General features: G+C 44.4%; 1 protein-coding gene across 1 annotated transcript in view; it reads left to right on the top strand.

Moving 5' to 3' along the window:
* Positions 1-5,969: 5,969 nt before the first annotated feature.
* The window catches only part of POMGNT2 (protein O-linked mannose N-acetylglucosaminyltransferase 2 (beta 1,4-)), a 21,639-nt gene continuing 13,640 nt past the window's right edge, over positions 5,970-13,968 (top strand). The window contains exon 1 of the mRNA XM_019508816.1: positions 5,970-6,141. The gene's annotated coding sequence lies outside the window, so the exon portion shown is untranslated. The remainder of the gene's footprint in view (positions 6,142-13,968) is intronic.

The raw sequence follows: 13,968 nt of genomic DNA on the forward strand, positions 1-13,968 counted from the left end.
AACTTTTCCTGAGGGAATTTTTAGTTTGTGAGTGAAGTTCTGGTGCCAATTAAAGTCAAAGAGAGTTTTCCTGTTAAGCTCTATGGAACCAGCTTCTCATCCTATATGCTTGGAGGTCTGGTTTTGGTGATACCCAATCCAACTCCTCAGTTTCTTCCATTGTCTCCTCCTTGGAAGCTCAATGCTTGTCATTCAAACATTATTTTTGTAATATCAGATGTGTTTATTTGTATACTCACTGTTTCAACTGAGAAGCATTTTTCAGTTGAAATACCCTGCAGGAAGAATAGTTTCTTATAGAGTGCACTCCTAGGTCTATAAATAATAAATACTATAACTCAGAATGACGCAGGTTCTCCTGCAACATATATGTGCCAAGCAAAGATTCAGTAAATAACCATTTACCTGCAGCTTGTCATTCCTTACCTAAGAAAAGGCTATTCAAATCTCTCAACAAGTCTGATGACTGTTTTGATTTACATGGTAACACTTTTGCAGGGTTCCAAAATGTAAACGGTCTCCTTTACATGGTGCTGTTCTTAGAGGCTGAAATTTTACAGTGTGAATTAAATATTTATCAAACTCTTAGTAAGGTTTGAATGGCTTAGAGCTGGCTTGCAATAGGTTGGTGATGCTGATTAGTTGGTTACAGCCTGGGGCTGCAACAGTTACTGTTTTATATCACAGTAGTGGCAGACAAATGGTTATTATTTTGTGTCTTACAAAATCAGATTACATTTAGATCACTTATTTATGCCCCATTACTGGGTGGACCTCTGGGTCTACACAGAGCTCCATTGACTTCTGAACAGAGGTCTGCCTACAAGGGACTTATTACAGGATCAGGGCAAAGTGTCTTAGTGTTCCTGGCCCCTGATCGGCAGAGAATGCTCTTAAATTTTAGTGTATGAGTTGCCCCTGTGAAATTACTTGTGTGCTTAAAATTAAGCATATAATTGGAACTTTTTAAATTCTGAAAATTGAACGACTGCCTTTTAAAAGGACATTGATGTTGACAGATACCAACATTCCATGAAATTCCATTTTTTATCTGCAGTGCAAGGACATTTCAAATCTAGGTACTGTAATAGCATTTATGTACATTTTTGGGCACATCAATCTTGACAGTATTCCTGTGGGTATGTATTTTGCTACGCAAGCAAGCTATCATATATGCATTACTTTACAATATCCTATAGAAAGCAAAATCATGCCTCTTGTCATCCACAGAAATGCCTCTTTTCTTTGTAAGAGAGAGTCTTAACTGTACATAAAGACAAGTGTTTGTTTGTTTGTTTGTTTGTGTGTTTTTTCCAGACAAAGTAAATTTTTGTGAAACGGTAATTTTGTTTAAGATGAAGAACACAGTGCTGTAGTACGTGGACAACCAAAGGTCCCAAGAAATAATTGAGGGTCTGATCTGAGGACCTCCGAAGTCAAAGACTTTCATTGACAGCAGAAGGGTTAGACTGGGCCCAGGGGCATTTGTATGTTCAAGAAATGCTGAATTGAGCTATGTCAATGCTAGTGGAGTTAGACCTGAAATAGTTTTGTTTCCATATATGGTTAAACTTTCAAAGCTCCATAAGTGCAGAGTAAAAACTCCTCCTTCCTCACAACGTTCTATCCCTATTATCTTTAGACCCTGAAAAGTCAAGGTCTTATAAGATGCAGTACAAAAAAGGTGACTCTGGACAGGGTTATGTTCACAGGTTTATTAGATCCTTTCTTCTTATTCTCTGTGGGGACTGCTAAAGTAGAAACAAAAGTGCTCTAGAGTAAATCATAAATTATATATTTTATTTCTGTGACCCTTTGGCTTACTAGGAACAACACTCCTTTCTGTTCACTTTACCTTACTCAGTTTTGAAAGTCTTGCTTTGTTAAGATCCTTTGTCAGTTTTGCAAAGAATTTAGGGGTGCTTTCTCTATTTCTTGCAGCTTAGGTTTTAATTTGGCTTTTTCATGTTAACTTGCACTTCAGTCTTGTAGGGTTATAAACAAACCCAGACCTTAATCCCATGAATGTTTGTGCAGATAACTGTGCACACACAAGTAGTTCATCCCCTTAGGTTTGACTGTAGTGTACAAAAGTATTTGCATGTTTGAGGCCCAAATCAAGTCAAGTTAATATGGTGCTCCTAAAGGCAACTATAGTAGACTTGATCAAATAGGTGATAGCTCCAGTTGCTCGGGCTCCGGAATGCAAGACTGTATTACGGTGACCCACTGTCTAGATAGCATTTATCTTTTTCCCTCGTTATTTACAGTGTGAGTGAAAAAAATCCCAAACAAATCATGGAAGTGTTTGTTTGACTGCTGTGAACTGCCCCTCGTAGATGTTTAAAATAAGAGGTGAGTTGTCATAATGCATATAGTTTTTTCTTTTGTGGCTGAGACCTTTTCTATTTAAAAGCATATCCCAGATTTTAACTACTCATTTTTAGTGCAGGAATGCAAACAGGATTAGGAGGTCCTGGGCCACTGAGTCTGGCTCCCTGTATTTGCAAGAAATTGTTAACCTAAGCAATCCCCAAAATTACCACGTCAAACTCCTACCTACAGTTATAAGGAACAATACCCAAAGCACCAAAACACCCTACAATGTGCCATAGTTAAAGGAAGGGGAAGCAAGGGAGACAATGCCGTGCTACTACAATTATAAAGAAGGAACTGGTTGATATATGCTCAAGGGATCCTAGGTCAAGGACCAACCTTCATGCTACAGAGGAAGGCAAACGCAACCACAGCCCTTGTCAGTCTGACCTAGGGGGACAATTCCTTTGAGAGTTTGACAGTCAGTATGACCCTAAGTGGAAGAGCATAATCCTCTAGTTAGGAATTGGGTATTCTTAGTACCAGCAGGAGCATTAGCATACCTCCATCAAAAAACCCCAGCCTGATCAGCAGGGTTTCTTAGTTTCATAGTTTGTAGGGTCGGAAGGGACCTGAGCAGATCATCAAGTCCGACCCCCTGCCTTGGCAGGAAAAAGTACTGGGGTCAAACGACCCCGGCAAAGTGTTCATCTAGCCTTGTCTTAAAACCCCCCAGGGTAGGAGCCAGCACCACTTCTCTTGGAAGTTGGTTTCAGATTCTAGCCGCCCTGACAGTGAAGTAGCGCCTCTTGATGTCTAGTCTGAATCTACCCTCTACCAGCTTGTGACCGTTATTCCTGGTCATTCCTGGCAGTGCTCGGGGGAACAGAGATTCCCCCAATGCTTGCTGGTCCCCTCTGACTAGTTTGTAATAGGCCACTAGATCCCCCCTCAGCCTTCTCTTGTGGAGGCTGAACAGGTTCAGGTCCCTTAGCCTCCTCGTAGGGCCTGCCCTGCTGCCCCCTGATCATGCGAGTGGCAATCCTCTGGACCCTCTCCATGTTGTTCACATCCCTCTTGAAGTGCGGTGCCCAGAACTGGATGCAGTACTCCAGCTGCAGCCTGACCAGTGTCTCATAGAGGGGGAGTATCACCTCCTTGGACCTGCTTGAGATGCATCTGTGGATGCACGGCAAGATATGGTTGGCCTTCCTGACTGCATCCCCACACTGCTGGCCCATGTTCATTTTGGCATCAATGATGGCTCCAAGATCCTTTTCTGCCTCTGCACTGACGAGAAGGGGGTTCCCCAACCTGTAGGTATGCTGCTGGTTCTTCCTCCCCAGGTGCATCACCTTGCACTTGTCAGTTTTGAAACCCATCAGGGTTGCCAACCTGAACATTTTTTTTACTGATAATTTGCAAACTTTATACTGACAACCGAATGTTATTACTGACAGGTTTTTACTGACATGCATTTTACATCATGTAAATCTTCTGTCAGGCCCTGGATGGCAGTAATACAGGCTAAGTTCACATGTAGGGGTTCAACACCAACCATTAGTAAAAAATAAACCATATTGTGAGTAAAAGATTTGCAGATTCTCAGTAAAAAAATGCTTGTGGGTTAAGAACCCTGCTTGATTGCAGTTTCACACTATGATGCCCCTACCCCAGGGGTCACCTACTTGCCCTGATACCCACAACTGGACCCCACATTGTGCTGCCCTGCCCAGCTCCCTCTCCAGCCTTAGCCCCACCAGCCCCACTGCCCCAAGCCTGGCACAGACCCCCTACTCTCTACCTCTCCCTCCTTCTAGCTCCACAGCTCCACTCCCTCCACTGCTGCCCAGGGCTGCATGACCCTGTCTGCCTATGAGGTGACCAGCGTTACAGGCAAGCGATAGGATGCAGCAGTAGTAGCAGGGTGGCTGGGTGGCGGGGAAGAGCTGATACCAGGTGGTGCTTCCCTGCTCTGTCTGTCCTTCAACAAATTGTATCCTGGCTCATTCCAATGACAGATCTTCAGTCAAGGTCATGGTTGTTTAGTTTTTTTATGGGCTGTTTGTAAATTTATGGACAGTTGGCAACCCTACTTATCAATGGCCAAAGCCTCAGATGAAAACAACAGCCTCACCCTAAACCTGCACTCCCCAGAAGCCAATAGCAGTCATTAGGGGGAAAAAGGGGCGTCATGCTGTTGATGAGCTAGGATAATTCTTGTCATGAAAGAGGGAAACCTACCTTCCCTATATTCTCATCTGACAGTAACCACTTTATGTTTCTTAAGCCTTTTTCTACATAAAATGTGTATATCCATGATGTAGAGGCTGAAGAAATTTTCCATTCATCAGTTTCATTTCATCTTTACAGATTTACCTGAAAAAAATGTGGGGGAGATAATCTGGAGATAATCTGAATAATATTTGGTTCTGCAAATATTTAGGCCATGAATGAGCTTCATGTAGGTAGAGTTCCTGTTGGGCCAGTTTGCAAGACTGAAGCCTTACTTAAATCAGAAGTCAAAGCCAAAGCTCTGTCTGAACCTTGCATCTGGCTGGGCTGGTGAGGTTAAAATATACCAGTTTCTGTAGCAGACACACAAGGGGAGATGGGGAGGAGTGATTCATGTAGCATGACTACATAGCCAGCTACTTTTGACTCCCCAGTCCAAATGCTCAGATACCCATTTACAACTGGAGCCAGCCTTCAGCACAAATCTGAAGTGAGGCTTCAGGCTCATGCCTTCTGGAACCATAGCAAGATGCCATAGCCACCCATAGCACTACACCCCTTTTTGCCTTACCACTGGGAGAAATCTAAAAAGGCCTATTATGTATTGGGACCATTCTCTGTCAAAAGCAATTTCTTCAGTGATTTTGGTGGAACTGGGTGCTTGATCCTGCATTCAGATCTAATTGCAGGACTGGGGACTGGGTTTCTCTTCTATTTTTCTTGTGCTTAGTTTCTCTTCTAAACCACCTTGGTGCTGGTGGGAGTGAGCTGCGCAAACGAGGGAGGAGTGAGGTGCACTGGCTAAAATCACAGCTGAGCTTGCACTGAGAAATGATCACTCCTGTCTAACTTGGACCCAGTTAAAAGTTTCCATTCTAGCTACAGGTTAATTGTGTGACTTTTGTATCTATTAAAACTGTTTTCATAGTAGGAAGTAGTTGGCTCAATCCCCTGTGTTTTTGAAGGAGTATGTTTGCAACCTCATTCTGTACTAAACCATTCACTGACCATCATGGCTAGAAAAGCTCTTGCAAGAAGCTGAGGGAATTGCTAACAGCATTTTTATTAGCTTTCTCTTGTTCTGCTTATAGACATATTTTGTTCTCTCTTTTGTTTCTTTGTATGGAGCATTTGGGGTTTTATTGTATGATTACCTAAAAGCAAGCTCTCTAAAAACAGCTTCCTATCTGTCTCCCAGACATGCTCAGCTCTGTAAAACAGCACCATTGTATTTGTTTCAGTGTGGCTGCCCTTTGGGGATTTGCAGGAATACTGCAGCAAATCATCCTGCATGCAACGCTGACCTCTGGGAGGCTAACAAATTGAGGTGAGCTGGCTGGAGCGATAGGACACTGCTGACAGACAGAGCATGCTCAGAGCTGGGGGAGAAAGGTAGATCAGTCTGCAGATGGTGCGGTGCACTGGTTACTGCTCTCAGAAGGGTTTTTTTTCCCCCATAGTGGATGGGAAAGAAGATTGGAAAGAGTATTTCGCTGCTCTTGCAGCCCTTGTATCTTTATGATTTTTTGTTCTCCTGTGAAAGAGAGAGAGAGACACTGGATAGCATTTCTTTTCATTTAGCAACATCAGGTACGCATGCATGTGCTGAAACCCTAATCTACTAGTGATACTACTTCCAAGATTAAAGAGGCTGCAGATGCTTGGAATTAATGTGCTTCTTTGGGTAGTGTTAATTGTAATCGTGCTCCGTTTACTGTGCTGAGCACAGGCAGCTCTGACTCCAGTTTTGCAGGTTGTTCTGTCTCTTCTGGTGTACTCCTTGGCTTTTTAGCATGTGTGTCAAACCACTGTTCAAACTGAGAGCTGTCTGAATCTTTCCTTCGTGATTATGTGGGTGGTCAGTCATTTATTGCAGAATCCCAATTTGATGCAATTATTTTTTCTTTTGGTTTTGCTTAATCATTTTAAACAAATAAATCCTGGGAGGAAAATTCTGTCTGTGACGGAATGGACTAAATTTTATAGATGGTTTTAAAAAGAATCTTTCCTGGCCAGTTCTGCTCTGTCTGTAGTCTGTGTTAACCTAGGAGGTTTTTTAATGTTATTGGTTGTGCTAGGCTTGCTAACGTTTTTGACTCCTGCTTAAAATTTCCAGCACATAGATATTGGTTCTAGAAACCATGCTAAAAGGGAAACCTGAATGGCTCATGCTAATGTCTTGAAATGTAATTGTGTAGTGGTCCTTTAAAATAGCTATCCAAGTTTTTTTTTTTTTTTGAAGGAGGTGAAGGCAGAATAAAAAGAAACTAACCAATTGCTGCTAAAATCCAGATGTGCAGCAAGAGTGACTGAATCTTGTGTTGCATGAATGGGTTTGGTGAGTGATACTTTGGGGGGTTTATAGGAAAGAGGCTATTTTTAATTTTAGTTTTACGGAATTAGCCCTTTGTTTGTTTGTTTCTTTCCTTCTTTCTTTCTTGCAGTTATTGTTTTATATAGTTGTAACTGGCTGTTGTATCACGATTTCACAGTCTTTCTGCCGTGCCTTTTTTACTGTTTGGGAAGACTTCTTCAAAAATATGTGCTGGAAGAGAGAGAGAGAGAGAAAACAAGCCAAACAAAAAGGGAAAGTTCCTGCGATCCTTACGCACGTCTGTAGTGCTGTTAACTTCAATATAGTCCCATTCACATGAGCACAGTGATTGACTTCAGTGGGATTACTTGCATGTATAAAACTTAATAGCAATGAACTCACTCTTCTTTATTAACAGGTTCATCCATCCCTCCTCCCTCAGCCTGACTTTCGTTTTTTGTTGTTGCTGATGAGTCTTCAACAGGTAACAGTCCCAGACTGACACACATACACAGACCTTGCAACTGCTTTTATGGTTGCCAGCTGTTGTCATAGCTGGGGTTTTTTCAGAGTAGCCTTTATTCCAAAGTTGTGCATTGTCATGGGAATCTCAACTTACTTTTGAGGACTTTTTTTTGAAGAAGGAAAGTATCTAACCTTCCTGATTAAAACAAAGTAAAAAGATCCAAGTGTTCTTTTAAATCTCATGATTTTTAATGCAGTTTCATGATTTTTTTGAGGCCTGGCTCATGGTTATGTGAATGCTTGGTGATCGTAATTCTGGTAGAAAAATTCATCTTTTGTGGGTCAGCTATTTGGGTATAGAACAATTTTATGAATATTATTTGAGTGGAATCCAGTAACTTGAATGTGAGGCTAACTGGGTTCTTTTCCCCACTCTCTGTTACCACAAACTTAATTGAGTATATGGGAGAAAGATTTTTTTCCAAAGGTGCACCTGGCAGTTAGGTGCATGATAGCCATTGTTCTCTTTTTCATACTGAAGATCTATTTGAAACAGAGCTTTTATCAAAGGGAATTGCCTGCCTTCTTGTTTGCTTTCTCTTTTAAAGTCAGCTTTTTGACTGCTTTATAGGGGTTTTTTTCCATGGATTATTGGAAGCCTTAGAATGGAGATAAACCTGCTTTGGTACTGAACACCAGCAGAGACTAAGGTGGCTGTAAAAGACTTGCTTTAAAAATGTCTTGATGTCACACTATGTTGATTCTGCTTCAACCCTAGTTTACATATCCTGAGTTGAATAACAGACTCTAAGAGTGTCTGTACATGTGCTCGGGGGCTGGGGAGTGTTTTAATTAGAGCTGCTCCTGGACAGCCATTCTAATTAAAACACTACAGCTTCACATGTATTCAGCATCCTGTGTTTCAAAATGGCTGTGGGGGCACTTTAAGTAAAACTCGTCAAACAAGCTTTAGTTAAAGAACTCTGCTGCCTTTTTGAAAAATGGGACACTGAATACACATGATTCTGCAGCATACTGGAGAGTTCTAATTAGACTCAGTTAATCGAATCTGCTTCAGTGTATTCTAATTAGAATGCATCAGAGCATGGGTGTAGGCACCCTAGGTACCTAGAACTGCAGTTACAAGGTTGCATCAATGACATTTAGCATGTACAGAAAAATAGGCTCTGGCCCTAAATAACTTGCCCCTGGTCACACAGGAAATTAGTGGCTTGGTCAGAAATACAATACAGAACTCTTGACTCTGTCCTTTTTTTTTCATCATCCCTTCCAGCACTTTTCTTGTGTGAAAGAAGCAAGAATTTAAATTAGAGGTGAACTGATACATCGGTTCCATGTCAGATTGGCACTGATATAAGAAAAATTGGCAGTATCGGCAATCCGCTTTTTTTGGCTGATGAGACTGATAATGTGGCCAATAAATGTCCTGTGCATGCGTGCAGCCACAGCACAGCATGCAGGCGGCCAGGAGCGCAGCCTGGCACTGTGGAGAGATTGTTAAGTCTGTTGTCAGAGAAGGGGCACAGGGGAGTGAGGGCAGATAAAGGCCGCAGCAGTGAAGGAGGGAGTGGGGCTGGGCAGGGGCAGGCTATGCATAGCCGGGGTGGGGTGCGGGATGGAGCTGTGAGCAGCTTGTCCAGGGACGCTGGGTTGAGAGGGCATAGGGAGTGTGTGCCCCTTGATCTGCGTGTGGGGTGAGGGCAGGCTGCTGCTGGGGCGAGGGCAGCACTAGGCTCTTCCTGGTGGCGGGCCGAGTTGGGCTGCACTCGGAGCAGGTGGCAGCAGCAGCGCTGAGAGGCGGACTGCAGCAAATTTTGGAGTGGCTGCAGCTTGCCCGGTAGCATCCCTCCCAGCGCCGCTGCTGCTAACCCTGAGCACAGCCCAGCCCAGCCCAGCCCCTGCTGGGAAGAGCCTGGTGCCACCCTTAGCCCTAGCCTGCAGCAGCAGCCCGCCCTCCCAGGGCACATGCCCCCCCTGCCCTCCTGGGATGCATGCAGCAGCAGGAACCAGCTGTGCCCCCCAGATGAGCCATTCATGGCTCCATCTTGTATCCTGCCTTGGCTGTGCAGCATGTGCTCCTGCCCCTGCCCCAACTCCATTCCCTCCCTTACCACTGGGACCTCAATCTGTCCCCACCACGCCCCTTCCTTCTCCCCTCGCCCCTTCCCCTACAATAGACTTACCATATTCCCAGTCAGATCAGTATCAGCCGGTATGGCTCGTTAAAAATCGGCCATCGGTATTGGCCCCAAAAATCTCTATCGGTGCACCCCTAATTTAAATCTGTGTACGTGTGTGAGTGGATTCAATTTTCTGTTTGGCTTTGGAAGGTGAGTTGTTGGGATCAGTAATGCCAAAGTGTTTCACTTCAAGCAGTAGTAGCTAAATATTGCTATCTTTGCTGTTACAAATGCAGTCCCTGAGCTTCTGAGGCCTTACCTACATGACAGCATTCTCTCGGCAGAGCTATGTGAGCTTGGGATGTGAAAAGATCATGGCTGATATGGCTTTATTGGCAAAATCCTTATGCTAGGGACAGAAGTTACACATAAACTGGTTTAAGTGATCAGAAACTGATTTAAACCTGTAATAGAACAGAGGTTCAGTGCACATAAACCAGTTTCAAAATGGCTAAAACTGGTTTAAGATATACATGGTTAAATGTAGTATCAGACAACTGATTTATGTCAAACCGATTTATGACATTTCTGTCCCAAACCACTTCTTGGTTCAAGCTAAATTACAGTCCCCCAACATTCCAGGATGCTTTGCAGCCTTGGGCTGTGCTGTGCTGTGCTGTGCTGTCTGCTCCAGAGAGCAAGGTTGGCCTTGCACCTCTGTTCCTTAGCCAGAGCAGTGACGGCCAGCTGACAAGAGTGTGGGAGTGGGAAACCCAGCTCTCCACTCCAGCGGCAAACCCATGAACTGTTCTGCTAGCTATGGTAGCAAGTTAGATTCATTACTAATTCATAGAAAATAGTAGGGGTGTACGAAGCAGGCGAATCTGAATCTGAAGATTCGATGCTGATCTCAAAGAATCAGTGATTCGGACATAGACACAGCTTTAAAAGTCTTTTCTGCGTACCTTGAGGTAGCAGGCACAGCTCATGATCGCTGCGATGCTGGGGTGGATGGAGCGTCCCACAGGAGTGCGGTGGGGGGTGGGCCCTCTACATGCTTGGCAGTGAACCCGGAAGTGGACTGGAAGTACTTCTGGTCCACTTTCAGGTCTGCTAGGGAGTGTGCTGGGGGCCCCCTGCACCTCCCCAACTCAGCGATTGACCACAGGGGGACCCCAGGTACTCCCCCGCTAGACCCAGGAGGCACCAGTCATCGAGCCGGGAGGGTGTGGGGTGCCCCCCTGCACGCTCTCTGGCAGACTCTGAAGTAGACTGGAAGTGCTTCTGGTCCACTTTTGGGTCTGCTGCCGAGTGCGCTGGGGAGCCCCCCGCAGTCCTGTGGGGTGCTCCATGCACCCCAGCATCGCAGCATTCACAGCCATCTGCTACATAGAGGTATGTAGAAAAAACATTTAAAGCTGTGTCTATGTCTGAATCTCCAATTTTTTCTGAATCTCTCCAAATTGATTTGGAGGGTTCCAGTTTGATTCAGAGGGACTGAAGGGTCTCCTGATTCAGTTTGGATTCAGGGATTTGGCTACCAAGTCGGGCCGAATCTCTGCCAAATCAAATCAGCAATTGAAACTTCTCACAGCCCTAGAAAATAGTTCACTGTATCTTTTGTTCCATCCAGCCAAAGATTTCCCTTCAAATATTCTCCCCTTCAAAGCTATTCCCTTCTCCAGTGTTACTTATTCTTTTCTCTGCCTTCATTCACCTGTCTTGCAGCAGGTTTCCTCTTCCCTGTTCTGTCTCAGCTGTCTGTCTCCACTCTCACTTGAACTGGCATCAAGCAGTCAGATCCCAGTGCGTCTAGTCCACCCACAGAGGCAGAGTGTGAGAATCAGCTTTGGTTCTTTGGGTAGAGATGATATCTTTTATTAGACTAACTAAATAGTTGGAAAAATTGTTCTTTGCAAACTTCTGGGCACAAACACCCCTCTTCAAGCGTAGGAGAGTTTGTTGGAGTTTGTGTGCTCTCCTGGGTAGAACAGAAGCCAATCTGCAAAATGCAGGTCTGTGAAAATGCAAACACGTGACACTGAGGATGAGAGGAAATGAGAGACAATAGGTGTGAGACAGGTAGGTGTGGGAGGAAAGGGGGAATGTTGACTTGGTGATAGAATGTAGCTGGTGAAAAGCAGGCTACCTCAGAAGGGAGCTTTCTCCTTCTTGAAAGGGACAGGCACATTAAAAATGCTCCAGCCCCTCAGCAGCATCAGGTTTACCAGAGCACACGCACACAGCTGAAAGCAGAGGGCTTGGGCAAACCCTGGCCTGGGGCTAGCATACTGAGCCAGGGATGGGGGGTTTAAACCCCCTCCCTGGCCCTGGACCTCAGCTGGGGTTCGCCTCTCAAGCTGTTGCTCCCCCCACCACCCAACTCCAGACTCGAGCAGAGAACAGGGGACATGGCCACACACCCTCTTCTTGAGCCAGGAGCAGGGAAAAGCCTTGGAGCTTCAGTCCTTTCCCTTTGGCAGTGGCTGGCAGGCTGCAAGGCATGCTCTAGCACCCCCAGCTTCTGGCCTGAGCCATTACAGGTATGTGGCTGCATTTCTTGAATCAGAAGTGAATGTCTGTTCACTTGCCTCTCAGTTTAATTTCTCCAGTTTAGACTAACCTGTAAAGACTGAATTGACTCAGCCTCGGGCTTTTTGTCTATCTTAGTGTAGACACCGTTCTGCCAGCAGAAGACAGTTTCTGTCAGCAAAGCTTTGGCCATGCAGGGACAATTAGTGTAGCCCTGGTGGCAGACAAACTCCTGGTAGCAGAGCTGTGTTTATATCAGGGGGCTGGCAGCTATAGCTCTGCAGTCATGCTTAAAGCAGCAGCTGCCCCATAATGTAAACCAAGGTTTCATCATGGTGCTGTACCCTGGCCATAGGGTCATGCTGAGTTCCTGCCATATTTCTGGCAGGCTGGGGGCCAAGGATCCTTTCCAGGCTGGTGGTAGGGATGGGTTGATTTATACATGCCTTTGGGGCTTTTACATTCGTGCTTTATTCCATGCATATGAGCTTCGTCACTGAAGTTAAACTGTTCCTGGACTCAGCTCTGGCCTTGAAACTCTAGCCTCCCATGAATTTACAGCTCTAGCCTCCCATGAATTCTTCCCTTAAATTTACAGAGTTTCTCCATAATCTGCAGGCAAATAATTACCAGCAATTTTATATCTAGAAATAATTTGTAGTCTTAAAATTAGCATTTTTTCCAAATAAAGGCCACCCCTACAAGTGCTTAGTTATGTGAGCAAAGTGACTCAGATCCTAAAGGTATTTGGAATCCCACTCTTTACACTTCACCCTCCAAGAAATTAGATTAAGTTATAAGAGAACAATCCTAGTCCACTTTCTTACTGTGTGTAAGATGAACACAGGTGTTTATTTCTCACACTTTAAAACGCAAATCACTTGAAATTATCTTGCCTTTGTGAATTCTCACCAACTCTACCCAGCTCTCTTTGAGGGGCCAGAGTGGAAGAAAATCACAATTAAAAACTCAAGTGGATTCAAGATATTCTTTTTGTGGCCTCCCTGTACAGGGTGCATTTTTCCATTTGTACCACTCTACCATCAGATACCTTTTTCTTTTTTCCACCTTACCAGAGACAACAGCTTTGTCTCTTGTTACACTAGTCATTTCATGTTCCTCAGGGCCCTGACAGATCCTTTCTTCTTTCTTTCTTCCTCTCCCAAAATCTGTCACCTACAGACAACTGGAGAGCAGAAGTGCTGTCTCCATCACTCATCCCCATGGTGTCCTACTGCCTGTTCCTCTTCCATTTTCCCTCCACTCAGAGCAAAGTACAGGAAACAAGCAAGAGCCGCAAGAGATGTCAGGCTCAAACACCATAAACACTTGGGCAAAGGGGTCTCATTCCATGCTCATCACCCTGGTGTGAAAACCTGAGTAATACAGCCACCAATGATACCTCCTCTCAGGGTTCGATCCTAGCTGGTAGGCAGGAGGCAAAGGCTTCATTTCTTTCCTGGTAGCCTGGTGGAGACAAGAAAAAGTCAACAGTAAGTCTAGTCTATTTCTTTTGTTACTGCAGAATGAAATGTACAATACAAAAAATAGATAGCAAAAAGTCAGCTTGGTCTCTAAAGCTTTCCTTTAGAGTAATTTATGGATGTAAAGGATAAGGAGGACTTCTTTTAAAAAATATACACATTTTGAGCAGAGGGTCTGCCTTCAATTAGCTCCAGCTACCTATCTTACTGAAGCAGACTATAAGCAGGCAGGTTTCAAGCATGAGCTATGGTGTTCCAAAAAATTGGCACCAATTAACAGCAGGAAGCTAAGCTACTGTGTCAAAACTTAGAGCACAGTAATAAAAATCCTGCCAGACACTCAAAGCCTGTGCAGTGTGCACTTCCTGAGCAGATAAGATGATGTGTGCTCCTGAAGTCTTTACTGCTTATCAGCAATAAATATTAACTAGAGAAGCAACAGTCAGATGGAAACTATTGAAGATGGTGGGGGGGGGGGGGG

Source organism: Gavialis gangeticus, unplaced genomic scaffold (genome assembly GCF_001723915.1).
Source record: "Gavialis gangeticus isolate Ggan-Ray unplaced genomic scaffold, GavGan_comp1, whole genome shotgun sequence".
NCBI classification, from domain to species: Eukaryota; Metazoa; Chordata; order Crocodylia; family Gavialidae; genus Gavialis; species Gavialis gangeticus.